Source organism: Rutilus rutilus, assembly GCF_951802725.1.
Source record: "Rutilus rutilus genome assembly, chromosome: 9".
Taxonomy (NCBI): domain Eukaryota; kingdom Metazoa; phylum Chordata; class Actinopteri; order Cypriniformes; family Leuciscidae; genus Rutilus; species Rutilus rutilus.
In genome coordinates, this window is record NC_140223.1 from 13,768,585 (window position 1) to 13,786,634 (window position 18,050).

General features: G+C 37.7%; 1 protein-coding gene across 3 annotated transcripts in view; it reads right to left on the bottom strand.

Moving 5' to 3' along the window:
- The window catches only part of LOC311297570 (leucine-rich repeat and fibronectin type III domain-containing protein 1-like protein), a 116,849-nt gene that overhangs the window by 62,869 nt on the left and 35,930 nt on the right, over window positions 1-18,050 (bottom strand). For all 3 annotated transcript variants that reach the window (XM_084419926.1, XM_084419925.1, XM_084419924.1), the window contains exon 2: window positions 1,133-1,325. The gene's annotated coding sequence lies outside the window, so the exon portion shown is untranslated. The remainder of the gene's footprint in view (window positions 1-1,132; window positions 1,326-18,050) is intronic.

Here is an 18,050-nt window from a genome sequence, read left to right on the forward strand (position 1 = left end):
TCTGATTCCAAACCATACATAGTGTTATTTTCTAAACTCTAAAAATAAATGTTTTCTATTTTAATATATTTTTAAATGTAATTTATTCCTGTGATGTCAAAGCTGAATTTTCAGCATCACTCCTCCAGTCTTCAGTGTCACATGATCCTTCAGAAATCATTCTGATATGCTGATTTGCTGCTCAAGAAACATTATTATCAATGTTGAAAATGGTGGTACTTAATATTTTTGTGGAAACCGTGATCCTTTTTTTTTTTTTTTCAGGGTTCATTGATGAATAAAACGATGATAAAGATTAAATGATACATTTGCATTACTGTTGAAATATTTGCATTACTGCTGAATATTTTTTTAAATACTCAGCCAATGTTTTTGCTGTTCATACAATATATATATATATATATATATATATATATATTGTTTGCCTGAAAAAAACCTAAATGTCTCAAAGAATGTTAATAAAGATTCCTCTCTCAGAGTCTCATCAAGTTACGGCATGACAGCTGCCAACATCAACATCTCTTCTGCTTTTTCATTTTAGGTGTGAAATTCCACATCTAGGACAATGTTAAAGGGCCAGTTCACCCAAAAATGAAAATAAAGTAATCCTATTCCAAACCCACATGACTTTCTTTCCTCCACAGATCACAAAAGGCAATATTTAGAAGAATATCCAATCTGATCTTTTCCATACATTGACTAAGGCACCATAAAAGTGATCCCTATGAACTATATTCCATGAAACCATTTGAAAGCTTTGTTTGAGGAAAAGTCCTAAATGTAAATTATTCACACTGATAATGCAGCTCTCAAATCTAATTCACATTTCTGTATATTCCAAAAAAAAAAAAAAAAGTGCCTAAGGGAAGACTTTCTATATATAACTAAATATCTAAATTTCCATTTGCTTGGCATCAGAAGTCATATGAACTGCTTTAAAGAAACCTTTAGTTTGCTTTATGGTGCTTGAAATTCTTTGTTCACTCTTCATAAAAGAGCAGTGCATAACATCTTCTCTTGTGTTCAAAGGAAGAAAGAAAGTCATATTTTAGCAGGCTTGTGAATACATGATGACAGAATTGTGGTTGCATTATTCCTTGAACACCTCCCTGCAGTGTGATCTGAAGTGTACCTCTATCTGAGAAGTGTAGAAAGGCTGGAGATGCTCATGAAGGCTCCACTGGCAGCGTTAGCTCTGAGTATAGCTGTAGACTCGGCACAGGCTGGCAGAGAGCAGAGACTCGAGGCATTGGCCCGGGAACATGAGAGTATCTGCCGCTCAGAGCCACGACTGACAGCGTTGCCGATTTTGGAGCTCCATCCACCTGTGAAAGGAGAAAGGGAGGAGGGACATTTACACGAGACACAAAGCATGTCTGTCTGGATTTTTCGCCTCTCGGGACAAGAAGGCCAATGCATTTCCAGGACAAAAACAAGAGCTAGACACCCCCTTTTCTTTTCAACTCAGAAAACAAATGGAACAAAAAGAAAACGGAATGCGGCAAGAGCGAGGACATTTATAATGACCCAGAAGTGTCACGCTGTTTGAACGTTCCTACCATCACTCTTGATAATAGCTGCCATACGCAATATATTTAGCTCCATTCTCTTTGAAAACAAATCCTTGTTATTATTTCAAGTGTTTCTTTTACAGTTGTCTGCCTCTTGCAAAGCTCTTGGTTGTATCTGTCCCACTGGACAGTTGGCACAATTACAGTTTGTTCTGTTTTAATCTCTAAATGCATACCACTGCACAAACAAACGCTGCATAAACCAGCACTTTTTTTTTCTCTCTCTGTCGATTGCACCATTTTAATTACTTCTTTCAGGGTGAACTGACTGTAGGTGTAATGTAAAATTTCCACTATGAGCTTGTGTTTGTTGAGTAAATCTCAAAAACATGAGTCATGTTTTAGGACCATTAGCATTGTGACACGGTTTTCATGATCATTCTGATTAATCTGATGACTGCAACTGAACTGCATTATGCAATTACTGATTGTTGGTCGTGAAAATAATGCCACAATGCAAATAAAAGACAGTAAAATATTTTTGTGGGATTCTGTTAGTTGAAGTGTGTTAACCCCTTTCCCTACACAACCCATTTTGGCAAGTGGGGCATAAATGACATACCCAAAAATAAAAAAAAGTGTACTGCTCATAAGTCATTCTGAATAGACACATAACTATATATAAACATTATTTTTTTATTTTTTTAGAAAGTCAACACTTAAAGGATTAGTTCAACCCAAAATGAAAATGTCCTAATAATTTACTCACCCCAATGCCATCCAAGATATCCATGTCTTTCTTTCCTCAGTGGGAGAGAAATGATGTTTTTTGAGGAAAACATTTCTGGATTTGTCTTCTAACAATGGACTTCATTGGTTACCATCGTTTTTAAGTCCAAATCAATGCAGTTTCAAAAGTCTTTGAAGTGTTTAAACGGGCTGTACGCGATCACAGCTGAAGAAGAGGTTGTTATCTAGCGAAACGATAGGTCATTTAAAAAAATAAATAATAATTTATAGACTTTTTACCTTCAATAGTTTGGATTGAGCTGATCAACAAACGGACAGGGAACATCACGTTGAAAGGTCACGCCGGCGCCGGCAATACTATTTGAACTACTATTCATATTCATCAGAATGTTATTCATATACTATTCATATTCATATTCACTGATTACTATAACTATATATATAATAGCAAACAATACTATTTGAACTATCCTCCTACGTACGGTCGCATTGTAAACAGTGGGGCGGTACTTCTGCCGGCGCCGGCGTGACCTTTCAACGTGATGTTCCCTGTCCGTTTGTTGATCAGCTCAATCCGAACTATTGAAGGTAAAAAGTCTAGGGGTGACCCCGAATAGTCGAAGATTAGATGCTTCGATTGGAGGAGCCTGATTCGACTACCGATCTCACGGTCGAATCTTCGCAGAGGTGTTATGAAACGAGGATCATGCCACTTTGGCTATATGAGGGCGCTCAATGTCTGATTTCACATAGAACTACCGGTTTTCTGTCAGTAAATTAATATTCAGCCTATTATGATAATGCTGTATATAAAAATGTGCAAAGAAAGAAGCTTTTAATAAATATTTTTTAACGTGCGTGAATAAATCCAAACACCCCGTGACAGATTTAAGTTTCACTTTCAATCCGTGACCGACAGAGGAGCGTCTTGGCAGCAAGGATTTAAATCTTTAACAATGTCTGGGATAAAAAAATCTAAAGTGTGAATGTACACCATCAGAAAGGATATTCTCCGAGGCTGGATTTAGCATCAGGAAAACCATGTTCTCACTTCTGCCGGCCAACGTTAACAAGTTGGTTTTCCACGGGACATTCTAAAATGCGTAACATGAAAAAGCTTTTAAAACGCTTAAAAGGCACTTTAACGTGGCTTAATGCATGTACACAGTACACACTTTATTAAGAAACCATGTGCAGATATGCAGATGAACCCAGAATATGAACGCAATGCGTTCCTCCTATAGTAAAGCGTTTTCTTTAATTTGATATTTTAATTTAACTATTTTAGGAGATTAAGTCGTTAAACGTTTTTCACGTTAAGTGTTTTAGAATGTATTTTATCCGCGCGCACAAAAGGCTCCAACGGACACAGACAGAGTGAAAGACTGGATTTGTTCTCTCGATCAGGTAGGGTACAAGTGATTTCAAAACTTTTTAGCCGGTTCTAATTTGATTTTCGGATGCTGTGAACATTTTTAGCTAAAAAGACTGCCACTCCAGTTTAGCATTTACTGTTGTTTCTGCAGTTAAAAAGACAAAGTTGAAAATTCTGGCTACTATCGTTATTTTAATAATTTCTTTATTTTTTATTTTATTTATTGATCTGTCAGAGTTATCTAATCTACCTATTGAATATGTTCCCCTGCACTTTAGGCATTTTGCACACATTTGCTCATCTTGTGACTTGATTCTGATTTATTTCATTTTGTATTTGTATTTATTAGAAAGGAATATTCTGTTCTAATTTAATTTTGTAAATGAATTGTTTATTTTTTCAGTGCATCGATGTTGTGCTGTACTTAGAGCCTGCTCGCTCAGGTAATTTAGCCAATTTAATTTGATTTGCATGTGAAATGCAAATCCTGTCTGCAGTGTGGCCTTTCTGCAGTTATTTATGTTATTTCTTAGTTTTATTGATCCAAAATGTTATTATACATTTTCTTCTATATCTTTTTTTTGTGTGTGATAGCTTTGAAATGTTAAAGCTCTGCCCCCAGCCCCACCCCCACCCCCATACACATGATTCGACTATTAGTCGACTATAGGCAAGACTTGACGATTCTGATTCGACTATGAAAATCCATAGTCGGGGACACCCCTAAAAAAAGTCTATCAATTATAAAAAAAAAAATTTTTAAATGACCTATTGTTTCGCTAGATAACAACCTCTTCTTCAGCTGTGATCGCGTACAGCCCGTTTAAACACCTCAAAGACTTTTGAAACTGCATTGATTTGGACTTAAAAACGATGGTAACCAATGAAATCCATTGTTAGACAAAAAAATCCAGAAATGTTTTCCTCAAAAAACATAATTTCTCTCCCACTGAGGAAAGAAAGACATGGATATCTTGGATGGCATTGGGGTGAGTAAATTATTAGGACATTTTCATTTTGGGGTGAACTAATCATTTAAGGGTTTACAGTTTAAGACTCAGAATTACTCAGACTGTTATTAAAATGGAGATATATGAGCTCAAACATAAAAAAAAAAAACAATAATGATATTAGGAATATCTTTTCAACATGACATTTGTTTATGGAATATTTCATTGTTCCTTATAAATGAATAATATGCACCTGCACATTCTTTTATTAATGTGTTCTCGTAATCTGTAACCCAAAAACGTTTCTGCCATGACAACTCTTGGAGTGTTTGGCATGGTAATGGATATGATCTGCTATGCTGCTGCTGCTGGTTATTGCTGACTTGCTACTGCCAATACATACACGACATGCTGCTGTGAGCAAGTAAGACATGCTGCTGGTGTACAATAGCATTCATGAATTGCCCGTAGTAGATCTATACAGGTGGAGCTGGGGAAGGTGGAGGGTTTCTGAAAGTGTGCTACAACTGCTACAGAAAAAGCTGACCAAGTATTTGAAGGTTGAGCAACAAGCTCATTAGGCTACTGATACAGCAGGAACCGATCAGCTGTGCCCTACAATAGAGAATGATGTGATTGCAAGCAGATTGAGTTAAGGACAAATTAGTCTACGATATCTAGAGTTTCATGACAGAACTTTGTATTAACTTCCACTCTCTTCATGTCGACTTGAAGCTGTCAGGTGCTTCCAAGTGGTTTCAAAATGTGGAGTTTTGTCAAAATTCTGTTTGGTCTGGAAGCAACAAAACATATATAAAACAAAAACAAAAGGGTCGTTGGGGCTGTTTGCTATTGTATATACAATTTCTCTCTTCCCCCAACCAACAACCCCATTGGCCAAATGTTGTATTGGACTACTTTCACATGTTCTAAACTTTCTTCTCAAGGTCTTCATAAAAAAAAAAAAGAAGTGTGGTGGTGGACAGGATGCCAATAAATGTATTATGTTTTTAACGCGCACACACACACACACACACACAGTTAAAACGGTGTAGTGTAAGCGGCCCCTAATTTAATAACTAATGATTTTTACAATGGAAATGAATCAATCAGAAACGTACTTTAGCTGGACAATACCTTTTTTCTAGAGCTGCTGTAAAGCCAAAACAATCTCTGTTCCATTAATTTCCTATTAACACTAAGCTGCTTTGAAACAATCTGGATTGTTAAAAGCGCTATATAAATGAAGGTGATTTGACTTGACACAACACACACACATTGGGTTTTCATGTTTTATGGGGACATTCCATAAACATAATGATTTTTACACTGTACAAACTGTGTATTATATTCCCTAACCCTACCCATCTTTCTGCATTTTTACATTTTCAAAAAACATGACTTAATATGATATATAAGTTGTTCTCCTCATGGGGACCAAAAAAATGTCCCCACAAGGATTTCGGATATTGCCATCTTTGTGGGGACATCTTTGTGATGTAGGGTTTACCAGGACCACCCACCCACACACACACACACACACACACACACACACACACACACACACACACACACACACACACACACACACACACACACACTTTAAATATTGGGGAAATACAAAATGGATGCACTTTATTTTACAGTATGTGCACTTACGTGTATTTACAGTGTACGTACCTAAGTACTGGCCCTGGGCAATAAGGTAACAACATGGGTTCAGGGTAGATTTAGGGGTAGGTTCAGGGTTACCTAGTTATTACCCAGTTATTGTAATTACTATGATAAATACATAGTATGTACATGGGGAACAGGACTGTAAAATCAAGTGCTACACAATCATATTGCATAATCTAAAATGTGTGCCATCATTGATCTTATACATGCAAAAGATGTATATGTCTCCTGCAAGAGAATATGTGCTGACTGAGTTGATAGGGCAGAAGCTCAGCTTAACAATGCAATATCCTCTCATCACACCGGCTTTAGATCACAGAGCTCCCCCTCCCTATATCGAGTATGACACAGGGTGCAGATTAGTGTCTATGTACATGGTCGTTCTCTCCTCAGTGCATCATCAGAATGAGCCCAGCTGCCTTGGGAGAACAAGCGTTTCTTTGTAAAGACTCTGACTCACTTTTGGCCTGTCCTCAGTGACTCTGTGTTATCCGCCTGCTCTGTTGAGCCCCAGAGTGAGGTTAAAAAGACAGAGGAGCAAAGAGCTGTATCCAATATTCTAGTGGGGTGTCACGGCACCCTCTGATCGTTTCCATTACCCACCGCAGCACTTATGTATTAACGGCTGCCGTAGATTGTTTTTTTGTGTGTTTTTTTTTTCAATACAAAGGTCATTATTTCCTGTTAGTTCCTCTCTTTTGCTTTAAAGTGAAAGTTTCTTCCACAAAAGCCCTGGCATCTTAGGCTGAGTACACACTGTGCAGTTTTTTACCACAATTTGGCCAACTGGGACACATTTCAGCATTTATTTGATCATAGAGCAAGATCGTGTGTAGGCATCGCACATTTATTTTGATGGCCATATTAAAAGGGAATAGCATTCACATTGCCTGCATAAGTGATGCTGTGGAGCAGGAGCATAAGCATAGATGCAACTAGTATAATTTTGGCACTGAGTCTATTTTCACCACACATATTTACTAAGCACTAAAGTTAACAGAAAATACATTGGAAATGCATTATAATCCTGTTATAATAACACACTATTTTGCATTACGGAATGATTGCTAATTTATCCACATTTATTAAAAAATAAATAAATAAAATAAGAAATAATATATAACAAGAAGACTCCAAACCATATTTGTGTGTTTTAATGAGAATGTCAGACTCCCCCCAAAGAACCTGATTTGAAATTTACAATTGTTATTAATAAGTGCTTAGTTCTGCAGCCATGTTGTGTTGAGCCAATCATCTGAGCCATAAATATAATTGTACTAATTACTTGATGCAAATAATTCTAGACAACATGAAATTAAGATTTTCCTGACTAGTTATACTAGACTAGGCTAGGATGCATGGATGCATGGATGCATGGATGATTTTCCAATATGAGAAAGACTGTTCATTTTAAATGTGTATATCTGCTTAAAGTTAATTTTATCAACATGCAGTGCTTATAAATGGCCTCAAAGCTAAGAGACACAGACTAAATTCCGATTTAGATTTCACAGAGTCTATAAGCTGCGTTCAACCCACTCGACAATGCTAAATCTAACATGCTGGAACATGTGCTCACGCCCAGCCGGCATAGTCTGGGAATCGCACGAACACTCTCAGTGGGGGTTGCCGTACGACTGAACGTGGGCTCAGTTTGTGATTTCAGATGCCAAACTGCTTTGATTCGAGGATACTGCGCTTAACTCAGCATACGATATGCATCCAGGCACACGCCATTTACATCTCTCTCTTTATGAAATGAGAGAAAATATATAATTGAGAGGATCCATCCTCTAACGATAGGGAGCAGCAGTAATTGGCGAGTAAACACGGCACTCAAGCCTCTCGAAGGAAATAAAAGTGGGAGCACACCAAGCCAAACAGAGAGTGCATTAAGATGGGATAATGATCCCAGCTTGACTTAGATATTCCGGCTTTATCGTTCCCACCCACACTTCAGGCCTCAGCTGAGCTGCTCTGCTGTGACTTGCGCATGGAGTTCGGTTTTTCTCTAAGTGTTCCGTGGAGACGTGGTCCTCCCTCCAAACTAGTCCATTAGAGGCTGGGTCAATACCACACAGTGGGTGAGGATGAAGGGGTGTGAACGTGCTTCTGCTTGTGTCATCTCAGAGAGTGTTTCTGGATGTGTGAGTTCGCATGCGTGTCCCGGTGTCAGTGCACTGCCTTTAAAAGCAATCACAAGTACGGCTGACATATTGTTCATGAACAATTTGATTTGTCGATTGCTATTGAAAAGATAGATGTCGCTTTTCAGCTTACAAGGGGGTACTTGGGGGCATGAAACAGGATATTCAGGATATTCAACTATAAAAAAAATGCTGGATTTTTGATTTGAATTGATTGGATGGTGAAAAGTGGGTGTTACACTCTTAAAAATAAGGTTTAATCATTGTCCAATCAATAACCTTTCACTTGCCAAAAGATTGAAGTGCCACTATTATGTTATTTTAAAGGTTCCTATAATTCTGTTTTGGATGTCTCCTAAAATAGGTTTACATGCATACTGTTACAGTCAACAAAGTGCCCTCCAAAGACTACATTACCCATAAGTCACTGCCCAGACTATCAGCCATGATTGTATTCAGCTGTTGCTTGTTAGTTTCTGCCTATATAAACCTGGTTAATTCAGTCACTCGTTACTAGGACTTGTTAGTTGTTCAAACACTGAATAGCTCCAGCATTGAACTGAAAACAGCCAGTGTGGATAGTTACATGGCAACAGCTTTGCAAATAAACAAGCTGTTTTTAAAAATACTGTATGTTGTGTGTTCATCCAGTCAGTGTTTCTGACCTCTTAATTTACAATGTGATATCTCAAAACCAGAATTCTCAGGATTAATTACTAACCCATGGTAATGAGTATGAATAACCATTCATGAAGCAAAGACTTCTTAATACAGTTCATAGAATAGAATAGAATAGAATATATATATATATATATGCCTTCAGACCTCTAATGCGAGGGTTCAGACTACACAATATCAGCCCGAATTTGGCACGATCCGTTGGACATCAGATGTCGTGGTGATTTGTAAATGACAACAGGCGTCGGGGCACAAGAATTGATGGTTTCATCTCGTATAGTGAGTCATAATGGACGACAAACAACTCCATGTCTGCAACGCTTCACAACGTCACAACATAAATACTAGGGCTGTGTCCAAAATTGCCCCTTATACCCTTAAATAGGGCACTACTTGAGGGGACAGCCATTTGTAGTGTTTTCCGAAACCATAGTGGACATTATCGAGTGCACTCATTCAATCCCATAATGCACATAATGAGTGTGCAACCAATGGATGCTCAATGGCTAGAGAATACCCATAATGCAGCTGAGTCAATCATCCATCCATTTTCCAAACCGCTGGTCCAATGTGGCTACGGCGTAATATCATACAGGTATAAATTCATTTTAAATTGATTAAATAGTTTAATTAAGGTTTATACATGCTAATTTCCATGACAGAGTTCAATATTCTTTTCATTACTACTGGAGCTACCAGTTTGCTAAGTTTCAAATGATTATTAAACAGCAAGCACAAAATATACAAAAGCGGCAGCCCTTCTGGAGCACTCAGTGTCCGAATTAGCATTACGCTAGTACTGGAATTAGCATTAGGCTAGTACCGCTATTGTTTGTTTATGCTCTTGTGAAGCCAGTCACTAGTTCCGCCTTCTTGATGACATCATGCACATCATTAAAGGCAGCTAGCGATGATTGATTGGGAAGCAATGTGTAGTCTAACATGTTTCTTGCCCACACACAACAAAAATGTAGGAGTCAAAATCACATAATCGTGCCTATTGTAACAGAATCAAATATTGTGTAGTCTGAACCTGGCATAAAAAAAAAAGCCCATCTGACAAAGTGGATAGATGAATAGCTCAAATAGCTTGTGAATAGCTTGACAAAGCAGTATTTATAAAGGTAAATCTGTTTTGCTATGCAGTGCTGTGTTGCACATTTTGAGCAATTCTTTTCATAAATTGCCGCAATAAATGTAGTGCTCTTGCCAAGGCTCGTGATTTTGTTCTTGGCTTAAAAGTTCTGCACTAACTTATACAGCAATTCATTCAAATAGGTCACACTAAAAGCACTCATAATGAACAGCACAGCATTTGAAAAGTCCATTCTTTCTCATTTATTTTGGTTCCAGGCAGCAGATGGGCTGTGGTTGATAACCAGTAGATGTAGGCTGCCTGTAATAGGCATAAAGTTGTTCAGAGAAGAGAGCCCGCTTTATGAAAGAGAGGCTTTAATGGCATTTAAGCAGAAGAGGGGAAAGACTTCTGGTATGAGAAGCTTTTCTTAGTAACCTGTGAAAGATTCAGCTAGATAAAGTAAACGGGACGACCAAAAACGAATCGATAAACGTGATAATAATCAATGATGGAAATTACAGATTAGTTGGGTCTTATGGATTAGTAGGGACAAATAGAGTGCAAGAGTAAAACAATACTCATTGCTCAAAATCAAATATTTTATTTATTTACCAGTCACAATCGCACTGTAAAAAGTGAACAGTTGGATCAACTTAAAAAAATTACTTCAATTGGTAACACCTAAATAAATTACGTTTTCTCAACTTAAATTATCACGTTTTTCATGATAAACCGTGATAATTTAAGTTGAGAAAACTTAATTTCTTTAGGTGTTACCAATTGAAGTAATTTTTTTAAGTTGATCCAACTGTTCACTTTTTAGATCCTAATCTGGTTTGGCCAAGCAAAACTTTAAGAGTGTTATTATTTAGTTTAACAGCACTGGAATGTTTAGCACTCCAAATTTGGGTAATTTTGAAGAAAATGGGTAACCAAACCAAACCAGTTGATGGGCCCCATTAACTTCCATTGTATGAAAAAAAAAAAAAAAAATACTATGGAAGTCAATGGGTTCCATCAACTGTTTGGTTACCGACATTCTTTAAAATATCTTCTTTTGTGTTCAGCAGAAGAAAGAAATTCATAGAGATTTGGAACAAATTGAGGGTGAGTAAATGATGACAGATTTTTTCCATTTTTGGGGAAACTATCCCATTAAGCAGCAATACGTCCTTGTACAGGAAACTCATCCCAGAGAGTCACTGACAGACTGGGAAGTAAAACATAAAAAAAAAGTGTGTATAAAGAAATCAAGCATAAAATCCTATTCTAGTAGACCCCCAAACACAAAATCAAGACATTTTAAAAAGTGCATAATATGGCTTCTTAAACATTGTCAGTAATTACCAAGGTAGAAAAAAATCCTGACCTCTGATGTATTAAAATACAGAGTAGAATGGCTATTAAATATCAGTAAGATTTCATGTGCTCTGTAGTTTTTGTCTTTTCGTAACCTCGGAGGAGGCAGTTTCTCCCTCTAATTGAGCATCTGCCTTCCTCCAAGTCTATCCGAGCCCAAACTCCCTCTCAGCACAGCTAATCATTTGTGCTATATTTAGCTGGAGTTGTGCCTGCCTGCCCATGTCTTCATGTTTAGCCTTATCCCTGGGCACACGGTAATTGTGAAACTTGTTTCGTAAAAACAGTACCAGCAGAGGAAAAATAAACAAGTCCGTCGGCAGTGTAGGGATTTTGACTAAGGGCAAAATGCCAGCAGGTGGTCATGTTTCGCAATCGCAGGGATAATCGGTGCAAGGCCACCTCAGCTCACCACGAGGGGCTTGCCGCATGACTCAAAGAAAATGTGCGTCGAAATATTTAAAAAAAACAACAACAATGCCACCAGCATTTGTGTCCCAATTCACTAAGCATATAGTGCCAAAGGCTCTGTTTCTCTGCACCACAATCAAGAACTTTTCAGAACAGATAGCACAATCTCCCAGAATGCATTTCCCCCCCCCTAATGTTTGTACATGTGAACTAAAAATGCATTCAAAACAAACACAAAAGCGACTTGGGGACTCCAAATCATTTTCCAGCATGCTTTCAGGAAACAAAACATGTTTTATTATTGATCATCTTTGCAGTCTTGCACTCGAAGGCATCATTTTGCAGATTTTCCGCTATATTTAACTGATTGGGTTACTCTTTTGTTCTAGTTATGGTTGTTTGATGATAAGTCTAGAGAAACGAAACAGAAAGACTATGGTCCGAGATGCTGGGATAGGCTCCAGTATCTCAGTGATCTGACATAGTGCAAGCGGTCGTTTGGAGAACAAATACAACAAAAAGTAACGTAAAGTAAAGTAAAGTAAAGTAACGTAGCGTAGCGTAGCGTAGCGTAGCGTAACGTAACGCAACGTAACGTAACGTAACGTAACGTAACGTAACGTAACGTAATGTAACGTAAAGTAACGTTAAGTAAAGAAATAAAAAAATAAAATAAAAAATCTAAATCAAATAATCAAAATAAATAACATTTTGCTCTAACCGATTACCATTAGGAATGCTGGAGCCAAAGCATAAAACACGGTATCTGCTCAAAAAACGAATCCCTGGTTTTAAGAGTCTATCGAGCACTGTAAATTGCATATTATAATATTTTGCAGAGGGTTCATTGTGATCGTTATCAGTCACTAAAAGTGGCAGGCAATGTTCTTTCCCACACACTATCTATATCCTCAGCTCTCCATCCGTTCTAGTGAAATCACAAACAAAATGCACACAAATCTGTTGCTAATATATACCACTCACATTCACATACATTTACCATCGGATTAAAAAGAGTCGTTCACCCAAAAATGAAAATCCTGTCATCATTTACTCTCCCTCAAATTGTTCCAAACCTGTATGAACACAAAAGAAGATATTTTGAAGAATGTCAGTAACAGTTGATGTACTCCATTGACTTCCATAGTATTTGTGTTGCCCTACTATGGGTTACATCAACTGTTTGACTTTTTAGAGTGACACCAATGGATATGTGTATTTTTGTCTTCTGGTGTGTCTGTGCTGTTATACTCAGCAGAAAAATAAATACTAATAAATGTTTTAAAAAAAAGAAAAAAAAAGGCATCATGCTCTTAAAGGCCTCCATACGATAAACAGAGAAGAGAGCACAACATTCATGAAATACATTCTTGTGCACTGCAAAATCTTTCAAACATCTACCTTCAAAGTGCACATCTTTCCCAGGGCATCCATAAAGAAAAATGCAACTCTGTGTATTGTTTATGCTGCATAATAACATATATGTGGCAAGTACCGCCACATCACTGTATGCAAAACCTCTCAATACAGAGCCACGGGAAAAGGCCAGTGCTCAATAAGCGTCAATGTTTGGAACTCACTGTAGACTTAGTGTTAAGACGGGATGTGAGCCGTCATGCAAATGGAGGCTAAGAGGGATCGTGAGACGGGACCCCCCAGCAAGCCCTCTCATCATTACTGTGAGGAGACCACAGTACACGCCTAATGGGCTCCCCTATTAGAAGCCATCATTCACAAATCCCATTGTCACGTACCACTGTAGCGCTGCTCATTCGCATAGAGATCCAACACGAGTGCTTAAAGGGACTGAGATCAACATGTTCATGCTAATGAGGCAGCATGTGGCCACACAGAGACGTCTGTGTGATAATAGTTAAATAGTCACTTGAGAAGTCCATAATAGTGTAATACTGCAGAGATGGGGTTGAAAAATCCACAAAATTATACTATTCATGCTGGAAAGCACTCAGATCTCCAGTGTTGGTTGCGGCTTAATGAAGAAAAGGAAAGAGACAGAAATATGATCATCGGTCTATGAGATATAAAGCATGCCTGAGTGTAGTATCAGACTCGTTTGCGCAAAAGCACTTTCTGGAAAAATGCACGCACTGATCTGAAGTAAATGAATAAATAACAAAAAAAATGACAGAATGAATGCATAAACAAATGAATCAATGAATTATAGAATGAATTAACAAATCAATGAATGAATGAATGAATGAATGAAAGAACAAATGAATGACTGAATTCATGAATGACATGAATGAATGACAGAATGAATGACTAAATGAATCCTAACTAACAAGCTTTACCCTAAATAAATACATAAAACGCCTGTACAAACCAAGCTTTTTTGCACTTAAAAAAGTAAACAAACAATAACATATAAAGTAATATGCAAAAAAATCAAATAAATACATGCTAACAAACAAACACATAAATACATGTAAACCCATATACAAACTACAGTAACTAGCTTTTTTTTGCACTGTAAATAAATAAATGAATGACCTTTAAAACTGTTATACAAAGTAACTAGCTTTTTTTGCACCATGTAAATAAACAAACAAACAAACAAACAATTTACAGCAACTAGTAGTTTGAAGAGAACTTGGTATGGTAACATTGCATATGCTATGTATATATTTCACATTTGTGAGTTGCTTTGAATAAAAGCTAAATGAATAGACATAAATGTAATTGCTCATCAGGGCTCTCTTGGTCTGAAACAACAACAAACTAAAGAAAAAAACTATGATCAGTCATTCGTTCAGACTGGAATATTGACTTAATATTGAATATCAGACTGGCATTTATGTCTGGAATAGGCTGGTTGTTGAGCAGAATAAGCTGCAAAGTGGATCAGACTTTATGCTGACGAAAAGTCTGGCTCTGTGAACTAGCCTATATGCACCAGTATTCGGTTAAAGCTAAAGCTCTCTGCAAGGAAAGTCAAAAATCCGTGATCCCAAACCAAGACAAAAAAGACTGAGAAACTGCCACCAAAAAAAAAAGACATCCCCAGTCTCTGCTGTACATGGACAATTGGACAGCAGTTCTTGTCAGACTGTCAGTTCCAGTTTAACTCCTGCGAAAACAGAGAAAAGAATATAATAGCAGAAAAGGGCAAGGAGTGCAACTCGACGAGAAACAGGCCATGTGCTTTAGAAGACATGATAGATGTTGTAATTAATGTTATTGTTAATTACAGTGCTGTGTCAGGTGAAAACACTCTTTATGAAGCACTATACAAAATAAAACACTAGAGACAGATCAAACAATTCTTAGTCAAGCTTAACAAACCACTGTCTGTTTTTCTACTTTATCTGACACTAAAAATGACTTTCGTTATTGTAACCTCATGTAGTTTAAGTTGATCCAGTCACAAATAATCATATTTTTGACTTATTAAACCTCTGAGGAGAAAAAGAAGTGCTGTGTTGATTGAATGTGCACTTGTACTTCAAATCTTTTAAGTATTGTTTTAATGGTTGCAGAGAATATAATATTAATGGACTGAAGGGCATAAAAGTGTACTTTAGAGTTTTAACTGATCGGTTTCATTAAACTTTCATGGCCCCCAGAATATTTTTTTGTTTTTGTTTTAATATCTGAACATGCAATACATCAAAAGAAAGAACAGAGCCTCTGCTTAAAGGTATAGCGGAGGATTTTCCAGAATTTTAGAAAAGAACCGCCCTCTCCACTTTTTGCAAAAATGCACATGCGCAACACTCTACCTGCTCCCGAGAGGGAACGCCTATTAAACGTGTGCACGAGAGAGCATGCACGAGCCTAGTTCTCCTCGTGCACGCTCTGTTTACAAGTTGCTGTTGGCATGGCTCATACAAGCCTACTTTCCTTTACCTGTCGAGTAGAAACTTCACGACTGAGGCATCAGTGGGAAGCCCAACCTGTGCTTTTAGCGCACGCCAGCGTGTGAAATATTCTCCCAAAAACACTCTGGTCTTGTTTCTTTCTTCAGAGACATTTCTCTTCTTGTCATACAATTCGTAGACACTTTTTCTCTTGTGACCCTCAGGCATTTTGAAAAAAACCCAGTGAGAACGGGCGAGCTTCAATGAATGGCTGAAACCGTAGCTCACCACACACATACACCCGAAAGTGCGCATGCGCAGAAAGCGAAAACTACCTAGGGACGAGCACGTACGACGGCCTTACGTAAACATATCACCAGAATGATTGACAACTAGGAGGACCAATAGTCTTGATGATCCACCCGGAAAAAGAAAATCCTCCGCAATACCTTTAACCCTCTGGGGACCAAAAACGCGCCCGCGCGTTTTGCTCGTTTTTTTTTTTAGCAATGAAAAATAAACACAAAATGCTCTGTTAATTTTGATCTTTCATTTTCGTGTAATACATCAATCGATCCTGTTCAGTTTCTATTTTTTTTTCTGTATACTCACAATAAAAATAAAGTGTTTTGCTTTTTGACAAATAAAGAAAAACTAACATGATGCTATTTCTGCCTTCTCTCTGTCAGTAAACTCCCATTTGAAACGCGTTCGAAAATGATCTATAACTCCGCGAAAATTCAGTCAAACAGGCAAACAGACCCACGGGCATAAAGCTTGAGATCGCAGCTTTTAAATGAAGTAATTTATATAAAAAACAAATATTATCAGCTTCTGTAATCTGTATAAAAAGAGAGCGACTCCAGTCGAGCTCATTACGAGCCGTTCAAAAGTAATTTGACCACTCCCTGGAGAGTGCGTGCTATTCAAACGCAAATTCTGAGAACCATTTCAGTCTGTGAAACGCCCCCACATCAGCTGTAAACAAAGAGGCATAATATAGCCTACCTTATGGAGAAAATTTTCCGTGCTGATATGAGGAGCAATATGAGGAGCAGATCCCGCTGAGGAGTGAGGTAGGCTAAGTTATCCTTTCTCAAGTGTTAATGTGGAATAACGTTATGGAATAACGTTGTAGGCTTATGTAAACAAAAAGATGAATCGCGTTTCTATAATATGAATCGCGTTTCTGTGAGATGAATGAAGGGTACATATTTGTAAAGACTGTTTAGCCTAAATATGAATCGCGTTTCTGTGAGATGAATGAAGGGTACATATTTGTAAAGACTGTTTAGCCTAAATATGAATCGCGTTTCTGTGAGATGAATGAAGGGTACATATTTGTAAAGACTGTTTAGCCTAAATATGAATCGCGTTTCTGTGAGATGAATAGCCGCGTTTCCACTGTCGGGCCAGGGCCGGGCCAGGGCTTTAAACGGGCCGTGCCGGGCTAATAGCCTCGGGCCAATAGCACCGGGCATGCGTTTCCACTGTCGGGCCAGAAGCTCCACAGCGCTTCACTAAAACACGCCCGTAACACGCCTCTCTGGGACAACGTCACACTAACCCATCATTTCACCAACAAATGGAAGTTTTATCAGAAAACTAATCAGAAATCACTGGAAACAGCGTTGAAAACAAACACGATAAAAGCGGCCGTTTGCTAGCTTTTTTTTGTGTGTTTGTTTAGCAGCTACTTGAATATTTAAAACCCAAGCATCGATGTTTTACCACAGGTTTACAATAAAAAGTGATACATTGATCATAATGAATTAATTTATGTAAAAATTGCACATTAGTCACTCAGAAATAAATTACCGTTAGGTCTATTTCACAAAAGAAAGAGGACACACTTACTTTTTCAGTCGCGTCTGTTTCTTTATCTGGTAACTTAGTTACAGGACATATTTACATCACATCTAGAAAAAATGATAATTTCTACAAATATATGCCATACGACCTGAGGAGCTTTAGCACTCTCTCGACTCCCATACAGCTATTTTCAGTCAGAGAAACAGAGGAAGCTCCCGAAAAAAAAAGTTACTTTATTTTTTGATAGTCCAGTTTAAAGAGACGAGACGTACAGTAGGCTATGACAGATAAAATAAAAACATGACTGTGATAGCCTTTAAGATTGGTCTGATTTCTTCAAGCCTTCGCTATGTTGTTTTTTTTACTATGCGTATCTTCAAGTGTTTACTATGTTTACTATGGTAACAGCTAGTGCGCATAGTCTTTTGCATCACAAACAGAAGGCATTCAAACATGAACGCGATTTAAAGTATTTTATTTTTAA